The 17,946-nt window shown below is 42.1% G+C and overlaps 1 protein-coding gene across 2 annotated transcripts in view; it reads right to left on the reverse strand.

Annotated features, from left to right (window-relative positions):
- The window catches only part of kmt2d (lysine (K)-specific methyltransferase 2D), a 248,665-nt gene that overhangs the window by 204,570 nt on the left and 26,149 nt on the right, over positions 1 to 17,946 (reverse strand). The window lies entirely within an intron of this gene.

The following is a 17,946-nucleotide window of genomic DNA, read 5'->3' on the forward strand; positions in this document are numbered from 1 at the left end:
CTATTCCTACAACTAAAACCCTTATCCACACTTATTACCACCAGAATTTATTACTCCAACGCTATTACTATTCATCTTCCATCATCCTCTCTCCAGCATGGGCAAAACACAACCATACCAATTCTGTTTTGTATTAAACTCCACTCAGCCATCACCACTAACAATGGTTCTCTATTCCGCCAAAGTAATAAAGTTAACATTCTTTTCCTTACGTCCATCCACACTTCTAGATTCTCCATCTCCAATGCATTCATCTCTCCTCAGTCCATGTGAGACTGCGTATAGGATATAAGCAGGCAGGGAAAGAGTTAAGTTCTGAGTTTTGTGAAACAAGACATTCAGCTGAGCATGACTCAGATCAGATAAGAACTTACAGTTAACAATGAAGTGCTTGAGGCATGGGCAATGGATTAACAAGGTGGAAAAGCATTTATTATGTAGAGCCATTTAACAATATTGGAAGCATTCAGTATGCAACGTCAGTTAACAAGGTGAAAAGCATTCATTATGTGAAGCCTGTTAACAGGGTTAAGAACATTCATTGTGTAACAGCAGGTGGCTTAATCTTTATTGTTGATGCTCGCTGATTGTAATGGTGACCCAATTAATATGTATGTTGTTTTACAGGGAGAAGCATCCAGATAAAATGACAGCATAGTTCATTGAGAAACTACTGTTCCAGAGAAGACTGTGAACTCATGTCTCTGTGCAAATGGGTGATCATTCTCTCTCCATCCAGGGCCTGGAATAAAAATGAAGGAGGTCAAACTACAGTGTCTGAGCGTTTTGCTTCAACCGATGAGGGGGGGGGGGGGGGCAACAGGATGACAATATTGGCACAGTCGCCAGGAGCCAAACAAATAGTTATGATCAGACTGTCAGCGGCCGTCCGTAACAGCAGTGCCTTGAGACGGACGGGCCCATGAGGTATGATTTTAAACCTTGGTCCCTCTCTATATTCCTGTGTGCCAGAGACTGTCCCTTTGCTCGATCGCTCTCTACTCTATGGATTCCTCGAACAGTAATTAATTCACTCGAGAGAGACAGTTTCACAAGCGCGCTAGCAGGCAGAGGTTCAAGCCCTCTGCGCTGCATTGGGGGTAGGGGGACGTGATTGAGGTTCAAGTCCTCTGCAGGGAACTGGGGTTAGTCTACTGGGTGAGTTACTTTAAGGTTCAAGTCCTCCACACTGTGCTGAGGTTCGAGGTTTGTGTGTTTAAGTGAACTTCGAGCTCTCTGTATTGAATTGGGGTTCGAGCTTTCTGTGTTTCATAAAGATCATAAGACATAGGAGTGGAAGTAAGGCCATTCAATCATGGCTGATGGGCATTTCAACACCACTCACCCACTGTTGCTTAATTCCTTGCGAGATTAAGAATTTATCAATCACTGCCTTGAAGATATTTAATGTCCCCAACGTCCACTGTGCTCTGTGGCAATGAATTCAATGGGCCCACCACTCTCTGGCTGAAGAAATATCTCCTCATTTCTGTTTTAAATTGACCCCCTCTAACTCTAAGGCTGTACCCACAGGTCCTAGTATCAACGCCTGACGGAAACAAATTCCCAGCGTCCACCCTTTCTAAGCCATGCATTTACCTTGTAAGTTTCTATTAGATCTCCCCTTTTAAACTAATTAATACAATCCGAGGATCCTCAGCCGTTTATCATATGTTAGGCCTGCTATTCCAGAGATCATCCATGTGGCCCTCTGCTGGACACGCTCCAGTGCCAGCATATTCTTCCTGCCGTGTGAAGCCCAAAACTGGATACAGTATTCTAAATGGGGCCTAACCAGAGCTTTATAAAGTCTCAGTAGCACAAAGCTTTTACATTCCAACCCTCGAGATAAACGTCATTACATTTGCTTTCTTAACCACAGACTTGACCTGCAAGTCAACCTTTAGACAATCCTGGACTAGCACTCGCAGATCCCTTTGTACTTTGGCTTGAAGAATTTTCTCACCATTTAGAAAGTAGTCCATGCCTGAATTGTTTTTTCCAAAGTGCAAGACCTCGCATTTGCTCACGTTGAATTTCATCAGCCATTTAATGAACCACTCTCTTAAGCACTCTACATCTTTCTGCAGCCTCCCCACCTCCTCAGGATGACCTGCCTGTCAGCCGAACTTTGTATCATCAGCAAACTTTGCCAGAATGCCCCCAATTCTATCATTCAGATCAATCATAGATGAAAGTGAACAGCTGCAGCCCCAACACTGAACCCTGCAGGACACCACTTGTTACTAGCTGCCATTCTGAAAAATACCCTTTAATGTCAATTCTGTCTTCTGACAGACAGCAAATTCTCAATCCATGCCAGTAGCTCACCTCGAACGCCTTACTCAGCAGCCTCTCATGTGGCACCTTATCAAAGGCCTTTTGGAAGTCTAGGTACGTAACATCCACTGGTGTCCCTAGTCTAACCTACTTGTTACCTCTTCAAAGTTTAATTGGGGTTTGAGCTTTCTGTGTTTAAGTGGGGTTCGAACAAAGTGAGAAAGGGGTTAAAGACCCCTCGTGGTGAAATGTGAGTCTTTGTTCAGGTTGGGGGAAGGGAGAAGAGTCTGGCTTGGATTGCGGCACCATGTGGTCTGCTGCAAGGGCTTTCTCTTTATAATTTCAGTGAGAAGATGCAAAAAAAAACAAGAAACGCTGAAACTAAGGTTACACTAATACTTGGGGGGAGAAAACACAAGTTTCAATATAAATTGTGCCATGCTGAGAGTGTTTGATGTTTAAACATTTTGGTTTAGAGTCAGAGAAGTATAGCATGGAAACAGACCCTTCCGTCCAACCTGTCCATGCCGACCAGATATCCCAGCCCAATCTAGTCCCACCTGCCAGCACCCGGCCCATATCCCTCCAAACCCTTCCTATTCATATACCCATCCAAGTACCTCTTAAATGTTGCAATTGTACCAGCCTCCACCACATCCTCTGGCAGCTCATTCCACACACATAGCACCCTCTGCGTGAAAAGTTGCCCCTTAGGTCTCTGTTATATCTTTCCCCTCTCACCCTAAACCTATGCCCTCTAGTTCTGAACTCCCCTATCCCAGGGAAAAGACTTTGCCTATTTATTCTATCCATGCCCCTCATAATTTTGTAAACCTCTGTAAGGTCACCCCTCAGGCTCCGATGCTCCAGGGAAAACAGCCCCAGCCTGTTCAGCCTCTCCCTATAGCTCAGATCCTCCAACCCTGGCAACATCCTTGTAAATCTTTTCTGAACCCTTTCAAGTTTCACAACATCTGTCCGATAGGAAGACGACCAGAATTGCACACAATATTCCAACAGTGGCCTAACCAATGTCCTGTACAGCCGCAACATGACCTCCCAACTCCTGTACTCAATACTCTAACCAATAAAGGAAAGCTTACCAAACACCTTCTTCACTATCCTATCTACCTGTGACTCCATTTTCAAGGAGCTACGAACCTGCACTCTAAGGTCTCTTTGATCAGCAACACTCCCTAGGACCTTACCATTAAGTGCATAAGTCCTGCTAGGATTTGCTTTCCCAAAATGCAGCACCTCACATTTATCGGAATTAAACTCCATCTGCCACTTCTCAGTCTATTGGCCCATCTGGTCCAGATCCTGTTGTAATCTGAGGTAACTCTCTTCGCTATCCACTACGCCTCCAATTTTGGTGTAATCTGCAAACTTACTAACTGTACCTCTTCTGCTCGCATCCAAATCATTTATGTAAATGACAAAAAGTAGAGGGCCCAGCACCGATCCTTGTGGCACTCCACTGGTCACAGGCCTTTAGTCTGAAAAACAACCCTCCACCACCACTCTCTGTCTTGTACCTTTGAGCCAGTTCTGTATCCAAATGGCTAGTTCTCCCTATATTCCATGAGATCTAACCTTGCTGATCAGTCTCCCTTGTCGAACTGAAATCCATATAGATCACATCTGCTGCTCTGCCCTCATCAATCTTCTTTGTTACTTCTTCAAAAATCTCAATCAAGTTTGTGAGACATGATTTCCCATGCACAAAGCCATGTTGACTATCCCTAATCAGTCCTTGCCTTTCCAAATACATGTACATCCTGTCCCTCAGGATTCCCTCCAACAACTTGCCCACCACCGAGGTCAGGCTCGCCGGTCTATAGTTTACCGCCCTTCTTAAACAGTGGCACCACGTTTGCCAACCTCCAGTCTTCCGGCACCTCACCTGTGACTATTGATGATACAAATATCTCAGCAAGAGGCCCAGCAATCACTTCTCCAGCTTCCTACAGAGTTCTCGGGTACACCTGATCAGGTCCTGGGGATTTATCCACTTTTATGCGTTTCAAGACACTTCATCCTCTGTAATCTGGACATTTTACAAGATGTCACCATCTATTTCCCTACAGTCTATATCTTCCATGACCTTCTCTACAGTAAACACTGATGCAAAATATTCATTTTGTATCTCCCCCATTTCCTGCAGCTCCACACAAAGGCTGTCTTGCTGATCTTTGAGGCGCCCTATTCTCTCCCTCATTACCCTTTTGTCCTTAATATATTTGTAAAAACCTTTTGGATTCTCCTTAACTCTATTTGCCAACTCTACCTCGTCCCCGTTTTGCCCTCCTGATTTCCCTCTTAAGTATACTCGTACTACCTTTATACTCTTCTAAGGATTCACTCAATCTATCCTGTCTATACCTGACATATGCTTCCTTCTTTTTCTTAACCAAACCCTCAATTTCTTTAGTCATCCAGCATTCCCTATACCTACCAGCCTTCCCTTTCACCCTGATAGGAATATACTTTCTCTGGATTCTTGTTATCTCTTTTCTGAAGGCTTCCCATTTTCCAGCCATCCCTTTACCTGCGAACATCTGCCTCCAATCAGCTTCCGAAAGTTCTTGCCTAATACTGTCAAAATTGGCCTTTCTCCAATTTAGAACTTCAACTTTTAGATCTGGTCTATCCTTTTCCATCACTATTTTAAGACTAATAGAATTATGGTCGCTGGGCCCAAATTGCTCTCGCACTGACCCCTCAGTCACCTGCCCTGCCTTATTTTCCAAGAGTAGGTCAAGTTTTGCACCTTCTCTAGTAGGTACATCCACATTCTGAATCAGAGAATTGTCTTGTACACACTTAAGAAATTCCTCTCCATCTAAACCTTTAACACTGTGGCAGTCCCATTCGATGTTTGGAAAGTTAAAATCCCCTACCATAACTATCCTATTATTCTTACAGATAACTGAGATCTCCTTACATATTTGTTTCTCAATTTCCCTCTGACTATTGGGGGGTTCTATAATACAATCCCAATAAAGTGATCATCCCTTTCTTATTTCTCAGTTCCACCCAAATAACTTCCCTGGATGTATTTCCGGGAATACCCTCCCTCAGTACAGCTGTAATGCTATCCCTCATCAAAAATGCCACTCCCCCTCCTCTCTTGCCTCCCTTTTTATCCTTCCTGTAGCATTTGTATCCTGGAACATTAAGCTGCCAGTCCTGTTCATCCTTGAGCCATGTTTCCATAATTGCTGTGATATCCCAGTCCCATGTTCCTCACCATGCCCTGAGTTCAGAGCCTGAGGGGTGACCTTAAAGAGTTTTATAAAATCATGAGGGGTCTGGAGAGGATAAGTAGACAAGGTCTTTTCCCTGGGTGGGAAAGTTCAGAACTAGAGGGCATAGGTTTAGGGTGAGAGGGGAAAGATATTAAAGAGACCTAAGGGGCAACAATTTCACAGAGAGAGTGGTACGTGTACGGAATGAGCTGCCAGAGGAAGCGGTGGAGGCTTGTACAATTGCAACATTTAAAAGGCATTTGGATGGCTATGTGAATAGGAAGGGTTTGGAGTGATATGGGCTGGGTACTGGCTGGTGGGACTACACTGGGTTGGGATATCTGGTCAGCATGGACAAGTTGGACCAAGTGGTCGGTTTCCGTGCTGTACATCTCTGACTCTGAGTGCCCTGAGCCTCTGATTTGTTTGAAATTCTCCAGTGCCTGTTTACAAAAAACAGCTGGGACAATGGTCATGCTTTAGCCAGATGAGAGTATTGTATTAAAATATCTTTGACTCTGTGTTTTAAATGCAGAGGTGTTCACAAAAAGAAGAGTGCATTTTGAGTTTGGTGTTTTAAGACTAAGATTTTAGAGAATATCAGAAGGGGAGGCTGAGCTGTTTAGATTCTGTCAATTATTGTAAAGACTTCATTGGCCCCTTTCAGATTGCAAATTCAAAAAATGTTGATCTCTACCAAAGTTGTCATTAATTCAAGATTGTTTTATTTGAGAAGTTTCATTTTGAGAACATATTTTAAAATATTCAGCATTTGTTTCCTATGAATATTTGAGATTTAAATCTGAACTGAAACTGCCTCTTCAGTTGGTAAAGCACAGGAAACATTTTGTTGTTTTCGTGCTGTTCCAGACTTTTGAAATACTTTTCCTGATAGCTTTCACATTAGTCAAGTATCAATTTATTAAAGGAAAATTACTTTTAAATAACCTGAATGGAGGCACCTGAGAGTTTGATTTTAGGATCATTGATTGTTGTTTATAATTGACTGAATTGTTGAGGCAGTACAATTTAGAAGTTTATGGATTGTATAAAACTTTGATAATGTCATAAATAGTGAACAGAGCAACAGACTTCAAGAATTCAAAGAATATTGAAATAGACAATAGTGTAGTTAAATGTGTGACTGACTCCACACTGATATACACCTTGGCAAGGAAGGAACGAGAGAGGAAATGCAAAGATACTTTCAGCAGCTAACATCTTCTCTAGAGTTTCTCAATTCACAGGTAAAGTACGCCTTCGGACTACCGCCCACCCTCCACAGCCTGATCCAACGGATATAATCAGCTCCCTAGTCATAAGCACAAAAAGTGAAGAAGCTAGAAACCGTGAAGAGGAGGTCGGTACGCCTTTTGTCAGTGGCCTTCCCACGAACATTAAACCACTTGAGCTTTACCCGGTCTTTCGATCATTTAAAGGATATGATGGTTCACTGATCAAGGTAACATCACAAATGTAACAAAGCCAACTGGCTATTAACAGCAGAGCTGAAGCAGAAGCATCAAAGAATGCTACATTCACCTAGCCTGTAATTGCAGCTGTAGCACTACACACTTAGATGTGCTGGTATCCAAAATCTGAAGCATCTCCGGAGGATGACAGTCTCGTTAGTATTGTTAAGTATTTAACTGCCATTATCCGAGCATTCAGATTTCTCTATGGAGTGATGCACAAGAAAACAGACTGAATTTTGTTTTCAGAATGACTTTACTAAAGGAGATTTTGGAGAACTGGCTCGTTTTCACTCAACTTGGAGGGGATGGAGTGGTCACTAAGGACTGTGGATTTAACAACTTTACTGGTGAATTTGTTTTCCCCCAGGTGGGAGGATTCTTCAAATTCTATTTACTGGAACAGACAAGTAATTTTTGTTGTTGTAATCATTGTATGCTGTGTGTCAATAACTTGCCTAAATATAGGCTGTCAGACTCTTATGAAATCTAGTAATGCCATTGGTTATCATGAAATGATAAAAGGAGGGAATGAGAATGTGTATTGCATATGAGCAGGTAGGGAAAGAGTTAAGTTCTGAGCTTTGTGAAACAAGAGGTTCAGCTGAGCATGACTCAGATCAGATAAGAATTTACAGTTAACAATGGAGTGCTGGAGGCAAGGGTACTAGAATAACACGGTGGAAACGCATTCATTATGCAGAGCCATTTAACAATATTGGAAGCATTCAGTATACAACGTCAGTTAACAAGGTGAAAAGCATTCATTATGTGAAGCCAGTTAACAGGGTTAAGAACATTCATTGTGTAACAGCAGGTGGCTTAATCTTTACTGTTGACGCTCGCTGATTGTAACGGTGACCCAATTAACATGTACATTGTTTTATCTGGATGCTTCTCCCTGTAAAATGACTAGATAGCTCATTGAGAAATTGCTGTTCTGGTGAAGACTGTGAACTTATGTCTCTGTACACATGGGCGATCATTCTCTCTCCCTCCAGGGGCCAGAATAAAGATGGAGGAGGTAAAACTACACTGTGTCTCTAAGCATTTTGCTTTGACTGAGAGGGGAAAACAATGGAACGAGCCAGGTTTTCAGTTATCACTGTCCTACTCTCGTAGTCGTTCAGCAAATCCCTCCGCCTGCTTATTTCTTGAGACAAGCTATATAAACCTCCATAGCCACATTTAAAGTAATTCATAGTTTGCAAATGTTTAACTTGGACGTTTCCATCTCGTGTCTATCTACACAGTCACCCCCAAAAACCTGATCTCTTCCTAACTCTTCACCATTTTGTTGCTTCATGTTTCAATTATCCCAACTAATCTGTCATTACCACACAAATTACTTCATTTCCGGTCACTGCTTCAGATTCAAGTCCCTCCTTGGACACTCATGATTTCACTTTGAGCTTACCCAGCCATCCTTAATAGCACCTACTGCAAGTTTCTCAGAACAGGATTCTCAACTATTTCACCCATCAATCTGACACACATCCTACTCAAGTCACTGCCAGGATTAGATTCCTTCAACCCAGCTTCCCATTAAACCACTCATTCCCTCTGCCAAAGGTTACCTCCATGCATTGAGAGCTGAAAATGTGAAAAATTCATCAGGAATGCCCGAAATGTCGAATTTCCTGTTCCTTGGATGCTGCCTGACCTGCTGCGCTTTTCTAGCAACACATTTTCAGCTCTGATCTCCAGCATCTGCAGACCTCACTTTCTCCTCCATGCATTGAGAACAAAGAACACAGAACAGTTCAGGCTCTTTGGTTCTTGATGTCATGCTGGCCTTTTATCCTACTTTCAGACCAAACTAACCTATATATCCTTCATTGTACTGTCTTATGTGTGCCTATCCAAGCATCACTTAAAATGTCCCTAATGTATCTGACTCTACTAACACTGCTGGCAGTGCATTCCATGCACCCACCACTCTGTGTAAAGAACCCATCTCTGACATTTCCCCTAAACCTTCCTCTAATCACCTTAAAAATGTGCCCCCTCATGACACTCTTCACCCCAATGAGCCCCAGCTCCCTCAACCTTACTTCACAAGAAATGCCCTCCAGTCCAGACGGCATCCTGGTAAACCTCCTCTGCATCCTCTCTAAAGCTTCCCCATCTTTCCCACAGTGAGGCGATCAGAACTGAACACAATATTCCAAGTGTGGTCTAACCAGGACTCTTTAGAGGTGCAGCATAACCTTGCAGCTTTTGAACTTAATTCCCTGCTAATCAAAGCCCATGCACCATACACCTTCTTAACAATCCTATCAACCTGAATGGCAACTTTGAGGGATCTATGGAGATGGACCCCAAGATCCCTCTGTTCCTCTCCAATACCAAGAATCCTGCCTTTAACCCTGTATTGTGCATTCAAATTTGACCTTCCAAAGTGAATCACTTCACACTTTTCCAGGCTGAACTCCATCTGCCACTTATCAGCAGTTTTGCATCCTGTTAATGTCTCATTGTTAGCTACAACAGCCTTCCACACTATCCACAACTCCACCAACCTTTGTGTCATCGGCAAACTCACTAACCCACTCTTCCACTTCCTCATCCAAGTCATGTATAAAAATCACAGAGATCCCAGAACCGATCCCTGAGGAACACCACTGGTCACCAAGCACCAGGCTAAATACTTTCCATCTACCACCACACTCTGTCTTCTTTGGAACAGCCAATTCTGTATCCAGACAGCCAGATTTCCCTCTATCCCTCTTGCATTATTCTGCAGTATGCCCTTTCCCTGGCTAATAAGGCCCTTCTCATTCACAAAGTAGCTTGAAAGGCTCTATTGAGGAGATCAGCTAGACCAAAACTGAGCGCACTGGTGATAACTGGTTTCAATACACACTGAATTGCTCCATCTCCCTGCACATTCTATAATGTTCCCCAAGGTGACAGTGACATGGACTCGATGAGATCTAGAGATTTATCCCCCGAGTCCTCAGCATTGAGCATCTCAACAGCTATCATCCCTCATGGCTTTTTCAAAACTATCCTCAAATCCTTCACTAGTTGTCTGCTACTCAAGACTACTCTTCTGGTATTCCACAACTTACAATGCATCAACTGTTACCTTACACTGCTGCCTTGTCTGCACTTTTGACTTAGTCTATCCCAACAGATCTCTCAGCCTCCTATTCCCACTATTCCACAATAAAACACTTATCTATGTGATTCCAATCCTAAAACACAGGCTCTAATGCAATAGCCCAATTCAATAATGTTCTCCCTGTTGGTGGCATAACACTTCTGATATTGTTTTCTGTATGTTCTCTTCTCTACCTCAATTTCAGTGGAAAACTGCATTCCAACCCATTTCTGCACACTGGAATTTTCTTCCCAATTTGGTTTTCTTCCTCTCTCCCCTCCAGCTTCAAAAACTTCCCAAAAAAAAACCTTGTTGACCAGCTCACAACACTGTCTTTCCTACTTCTACTTGAGCCTAAGAACTCCATTTTGAAACCCCGAGACATTTTCTGCATTTGTGACATCTCATCAAGCCTGTTTGTTCTCCAATCTTCCTTTTCACAATGCTATTCAGCATGTTTTATGTTAACAGAAGTCAAAGTATGCACGATTTTGCTGTTGCAGAGTTTATTGATATGGGTTCGCACAGTGCATCTTCAAATGACTTTTATCTGTTCAAACCTTCCCTGACTTCAGATCAGTCAGCCTCCAGCTGACATGAGAAATAGAGTTGAGAAGATGGCAACGCTTCCTGTTTCTTTAAATTAACAGCTTTTCTCATCTCGTACCATTCATTGAACTCACTCATTCTAAACACTGCAACTCAGAAAGGAGGGACTTGGTGGTGGAGAGAGAAAAACATATAGAAGGCACAGTTTTTCTTTATTCAGAACAAAAGTATTATGCTTTTCAATGGTCAACACTGAAAGAAAGACCTGCATTATATAGTTCCTTATCGCCAAGCTTTTCCAAACAAGGATTTCAGACAATGAATTAATTTGAAATATATTGACATGTATCAGCGATGTGACAATTATTTTGCATTCAGTAAGAATGAGATGAACCAGACAATGTTTTTGGTTGAGGAAGGAACATTGCGATATTGAAATGGGAATATGCATTCATGGCTCAACATTTAATTGAAAATGGATGCTTTCGATATTATAATCTGGACTGACATTTGAGTGCATGTTGAAGTTCTACAACCTATGTTTACATATAGAGAGTATCTGAATATTTTGATCAGGGAGACTAGACGGACACATACACATTAAAATCGTGGTCAAAGTAATGTGTTGCAAGAAATCACAACAGCAACTTGCATTTGTGCTGTGCATTTAACTTCATTAAATGTTTTACAGGCTTTACAGAAACAGCATCATATATAATTTAACTCAATTTTGCATCAGTAATTACTGTGGAAAAGGATATGGAAGATATAGACTATAGGGAAATAGATGGTGACATCTTGCAAAATGTCCAGATTACAGATGAGCAAGTGCTGGATGTCTTGAAACGCATAAAAGTGGATAAATCCCCAGGACCTGATCAGGTGTACCCCAGAATTCTGTGGGAAGCTAGAGAAGTGATTGCTGGGACTCTTGCTAAGATATTTGTATCATCAATAATCACAGGTGAGGTGCCGGAAGACTGGAGGTTGGCTAACATGATGGCACTGTTTAAGAAGGATGATAAGGACAAGCCAGGGAACTACAGACCGGTGAGCCTGACATCGGTGATGGGCAAGTTGTTGGAGGGAATCCTGAGGGACAGATGTACATGTATTTGGAAAGGCAAGGACCGATTAGGGATAGTCAACATGGCTTTATGTGTGGGAAATCATGTCTCACAAACTTGATTGAGTTTTTTGATGAAGTAACAAAGAGGATCGATGAGGGCAGAGTGGTAGATGTGATCCATGTGGACTTCAGTAAGGTGTTCAACAAGGTTCACCATGGGAGACTGATTCGCATGGTTAGCTCTCACGGAATACAGGGAGAACTAGCCATTTGGATACAGATCTGGCTCAAACATCAGTTGAGGCATGGATTCTGATTATCAACCAGAGGTATCAATGAAAAAGCTATAATTTAAAGTCAGAAGAAACAAGTGCAGACAAGAAGATAAGACTAGATAAAGAAAGGGATGAAACAGTGTAAAGATTTGAAAATGCAGGGTAATATTCTAAAACATTGCAGAAGGACAGAGCTGACAAGGACACTGTTGGAGGATGACACGATTGAAGAATTCTGGTTTTGCAGAAGTTTACACAGAGCAGAACAGGGGTGCCAATTAAGAGAGTAACACAGAAATCAATCCTCAATGTACAAAAGATTACATGAGGATTTCAGCAGCAGAGAAGCTAATGACTTGTGTCTTAGAGGTGATGAATAGGCTTTGGGGAGTCAGGACATGAGTTACTCTCCACAGGATTCCCTCCCTCTGACCTGCTCTTGTAGTATTTGTATGGCTAGTCCAATTCAATTTCAGATCAATGGTAATCCCCAAGGTGTCACTGGAGGGAGGGACGGATTCAGTGGCAGTAATGTCAAGAATCTAATGTTAGATTCTCTCTTGTTGGAGATGTTCAGTGCTGGCACTTGTGTGACACAACTGCTGTGCACAACAGAGTTCTACATTTCTTTACTGTCACTCTACTGTCTGCATTCAAAGAATTATCCTCTGCCATTTCCACTACCTCCAACAGGACGTCACCACCGAATATATCTTCCCCTCCCATCCACTGTTAGCATTCTGCAGGGATTGTTCCCTCCTTTACACCCTGGTGCATAATTCCATCACACCTAATGATTCCTCACTCCTCCATGGTACTTTCCCATGCAATTGCAGAAGGTGTAACACATGCCCATTCACTTCCACCCACCTCACTGTCCAATGCCCCAAAACAGACTTTCAAATCACTCACTTTGTACTTCTTTCAATCTAGTTTACGACATTCACTACTCACAATGCAGTCTCCTTTACGTTGGCAAGGCCAAACACAGACTGGGTGGCTGCTTTGCAGAAATTAGGAATGACCCTGACCTCCCAGTTGCTTGTCATTTCAGTAAATCACCTTTCTCTCATTAACATTTCTGGCCTGCTCCAACGTTCCAATGAAGCACAACAAAAGCTTCAGGAACACCACCTCATTTTCCATTTAGGCACTTTACAACCTCAATATTGAATTCAATAACTTCAGAAACTGAACACATTATATTTGTTCTCCATTTTTCTTATATTTTCTTCCATTCCCCTACCTATATAATGTTTGCGTCTTGTTTACTTTGTACTAAGTAGAAAGGATCAATTCTCTCTTTCAAATCTCAATTTACACCCTTTTTACATTTTTTAAAACAATGTTCACTATTGACAGCCTTCTGCACTGGGCCTCTATACTATCTATCCTATTGCTCTTCCTCTGTCTCTATCAAAGAGTATTTTTAAAAAAATCTATTTTTCAACAGCTTCCAGTTTTAAATTAGAGCCTTATCGAACTCAAACTTTATTTCTCTTCACAGATGCTGCCAGACCTACTGAGTTTCTCTAATATTCTCTGTGACTGTGACAACTGATATTTGCTACTTAAATCAACCAAAGCCTGAATATTGTCCAGGGCTTGCTCCATTTGGACATGGCCTACTTCAGTATCCGAATAGCTGTAGATGCTGCTTAATCACTGTGCAATTGTGAATCAATGTCGACACCTCTGAAGATGGTTGGGTCCAGGATATTACTCGGAGAAACCCCTGCAGTGATGCTCTGTGGTTGAGATGATTGACCTTCAACAACCACAACCATCTTCCAATGTACAAGGTATGACTCAACCAGCAAAAAGTGTTTCCCCTTAATTCCCATACACTCCAGTTTTGCTAGAGCTCCTTGATACCACACACAGGCAAATGTTGCCTGCTGTCACTTCCATAGGTTCATATTTGGACCGAGGCTGAAACAAGGTCAGGAGCTGAGTGAGCCTGGAAGAATCCAAACTAAGCATAACTCAGCAGGTTATTATTAAGTAAGTGCCACTTGATAGCACTGTGGACAACACCTTCCATAACTTTGTTGATGATCAAGAATAGACTGGATTGGATTTGTCCTGGTTTCTGCGAGCAGAACATACCTGAGCAATTTTCCACTGCTGGGTAGATGCCAGTGTTGTGACTGTCCTAGCCTGCTATCCTCAATCTCCTGGTTTACCTATCCTTTTCATCTCTCTCTCTCCTGTCCCCCCCATCCCTCCCATCCTCCCCCAGCTGCTGAGTTTCACCAGCAATTTCTGCTTTTGTTTCAGATCTCCAGCATCTGTAGTTGTGTGTTTTATTTGAGTACCAAAACAGATGAAGATACATTGAATTGATATGCTGCACTCCCTCAATAGCAAGGTATTTGCAGAGCCTCTTCCTCCAAATGAGTTAATTATCTACACCTGCTACACATTCATTATGCAATGTGGCAGGACTGCAGAGCCTTGGTCTGACCCATTAGTTGTGGGGTCACTTAGCCCTGTCTATCATATGCTGCTTTTGTTGCTTAGCACACAAGGAGCTTTGTATTGTAGCTTCACCAAGTTGACAGTTCATCTTTAGGTATACCGAGTTCTATATCTGACATACCGTCCTGAACGCTTTATTGAACCAGCGTCAATCCCCTGGTGTGTCGGTCAGGGAGAAGTGTGGTGTATGGAGGATTATAAGGTCATATCTGGGCTTTTTTTTCCAGATCTTGGTTGAATACTGTACTGCTGCTCCTGATGGTCCATAATGTCTCAAAGATGTCCAGTCACGAATTGTTAGATCTGTTTGAAATCTCTCTCATTCACCAAAGTAGCAGGCGACATCAACATTTACAGCACAAGAGGCAGTAATTCAGCACGTCTGTGCTAGTCAAAAAAAATCCCATTACATACACTCCTCTCATTTCATAGCTTTTGACCTATAGCACTGGAGGCTACGGCAACACAAGTGAATACCTAAATTCTGCTTAAAATGTTATGAGCGTTTCTGACTCAAACACCCTTTCAGGCAGTGAGTTCCAGACGCCCACATTCAGTGAAAAATAAATCTCAACTCTCCTTTTCGTCATCTATCTCTCGCCTTAAAATCAATGCCCCTTGGTTATTAACCCCTGTACTGATAGAAAAAGTGACTTCCTTTCCACCCTCTGGTCCACAATCTTATACACCTCAATCAGGTCCCCTCTCAGTCCTTCACTGCTCCAAAATCTCGGTGTCCCCAAAAACTTTCTTCATAGCTCAGACTCTCTCTGCAACCTCTCTAGTGCAGTCACAGAAATACTCCTCTACTTTCACTCTCTGCTTTCTGCCGATCAGCCAATTTTGGATCAATGGGCTCTTACTTTCTTAACCCGTCTACCACAGGTTATCAAATGGCTTGCTAAAGTTCACACAGACCACATAGAACACATTACTCTTATCAACACTCCTGGTAACCTCAAAAGATTCGTCAAAAACTACCTCTCTTCACAAATTCGTGTTGACTATTACTGATTAATCTTCAAGTGCTGATTTATTCTGTGCCTCAGAATTCTAATAACTTGCCCACCAGTGAGATTAGATGGCCTGACCTGTAATTTCCTGGTCTATTCCTTCCTCCATTTTAAAATAATAGGACAATGTTAGCAGTCTGGTACCTGCCAGAGAGGATTTGAAAATGATTGCTCGGGCCCCCGATATCGTTTCCTTTGCCTCCCTCAACAGCCTAGGATATTTCTCATCCGAGCCCATGAATTTATTCTTTTTTAAAGGTGGCTAAACCTACTATTACCTCCTCATAAAGGGTATCCTCAATGTGAAGGAAGCACTTTGTCTCCACAAGAATGTGCAGTGGCCACTCTACCAATTGTGTCATATTGGATGGACACATCAGCTACAGGTAGACTAGTGAGGACAAGTTAAATACATTTTCCTTCTTGTTGGTCCACTCCACTTACCATAAACCCAATCTCGCAACTATGTTCTTTGGAAGCATCAGCTTGGTTAGTGGTGCCACTCTCGGTGATAAACAATGAAATCCCCTACCCAGAGTTAAGTCACTCAAGGGTGATATTAGGAAGCACTACTTCACAGAAAAGTCAGTGGAAAGCTGGAATTTTCTTCCCACAAAAAAAAATGGTTAAGGTTAGATCAATTGAATTATCTCCAAAGTCAAATTGATAAGGCTTTAGACGAGGGTACTGAAAGGATACTTTGAATTGTTGCAAATGATTTGCAACTCCTCCGGGTGCTCCGGTTTCCTCCCACAGTCCAAAAGATTTGCAGGTTAGGTGAATTGGTCATGCTAAATTGCCCATAGTCAGGGGTGAATATGAGGAATGGGTCTGGGTGGGTTACTCTTCGGAGGGTTGGTGTGGACTTGCTGGGCCGAAAGGGCCTGTTTCCATACTGTAGGGAATCTAATCTAAACTCTCAATACTACTGATTAACTCGATGGTATTACAGAAGTAGAAACAGTTAAGATGCAATCAGCCATGATTCAATTGGAGAAATCGGTTTGAAGATCTGAATGGCCTAATTCTACTTCTATGTTAATTTAAATTGTATATTGCATATTTTCAATTAAAAACACTTCCTGTGCTGTTTTACTGAGAATTTTAAAATCAAATTAGATCAAATATTTTTAAGCAAATGGACATTACAGAAACAGTCTACATTAATAACATATTCAAAAGCTCATGCAGCAGATCTTTGCAATTCTCAGGATAGTTTTCACCAACTGATACATCACTCTCCCACCCAACACACTGCTTGCATAATACCTTAGCAAAATAAGGACAGGAGATATAAAACCTTAAGTAGTATGTTGTTAAAAATCTTTTGTAACTTGAGGGAAAAAGAGAGACACATGGTTGAATAGAAATCTTTTCTGAAACACAGGGCAGAATTTGTCAAATGAGGACGTTTCCAGTCCTGCATCCAAACAGTCAGTGGCAAATACATCCCTGTGGATACTGGCTGCCCTGCATCTCCAGCAGGATATTAACTGACAAAAGGCAAGATTTCCACACCTATCTAGAAGGAAGTCCCATGTTTGAGAGCCATTGACCAATCTGATGACAACAATAATTGCTGCTGGAATCTGGGCAAGTTGGCCAGACTGAAGGCAAGTTCATACGCTAATCATAGGACTGGATTTAAAAGGCAGATGGGAGAGACCCATAGGGCGAGATGATCTTGGAGAGAGTGCGGGGTGCCTCCAATGGACAACCTTCTGTGAACTGGCCTCTTAAGTGCCTCAGTAGGCCCAATGCATAAACCGACCCCCTCCAAAACAGGAGATATGTAAAAGGGCAGGCAGATAGGTAACAGGCAAGCTATGAGCTGCATTCTATGAGCCTGCCTCCCCACCCCCCACCCCTCCCACCCCCTCACTGCCTTCAGACCCAGCAAACAGTTACATTTCACTCAAGGTTCTCAGTAATAGTTTTCACCATTTAATAAAGTCAAATGAACTGCGTGGCAGAGTTGGTTGCATGTTATTTTTTTCACCTCAAAAATATGGGTTTGAATCTACCTCTGAATGTTATCTGCAGGTTTTAACAGTCCTAATCTAAAATAATTAGACAATGTTACTTGCAGATACTACTAAAGGGAATGGAAATTTCAAACTAACATTATAGAAGCAGATTTTTCTAAGCTCAAGTCAAGGAAGTTTAATTCAGCATTTATCCATCCAATATATGAACTCAGATTGCCTGACACTGACACTGGGCATCCAAAATAGAAAGTGCTCAAGAACATGACTCACCTCCCATAACAAGATTATTGAAATACAGTCCACAGAATCCTGAAAGACTCACCAACTTTAAATCAATTATCTAACAAAAGACACCAGGAAGTTCCAAGATTCAATCCCTAATCTGTGTTAAACCAGCTGATTTCAGGCTTCAGTGTCTGTCTCAGGCATAGACAAAGGAACATAGGGCAACGTTTCTACACC

This window comes from Hemiscyllium ocellatum, chromosome X (assembly GCF_020745735.1).
Source record: "Hemiscyllium ocellatum isolate sHemOce1 chromosome X, sHemOce1.pat.X.cur, whole genome shotgun sequence".
Taxonomy (NCBI): domain Eukaryota; kingdom Metazoa; phylum Chordata; class Chondrichthyes; order Orectolobiformes; family Hemiscylliidae; genus Hemiscyllium; species Hemiscyllium ocellatum.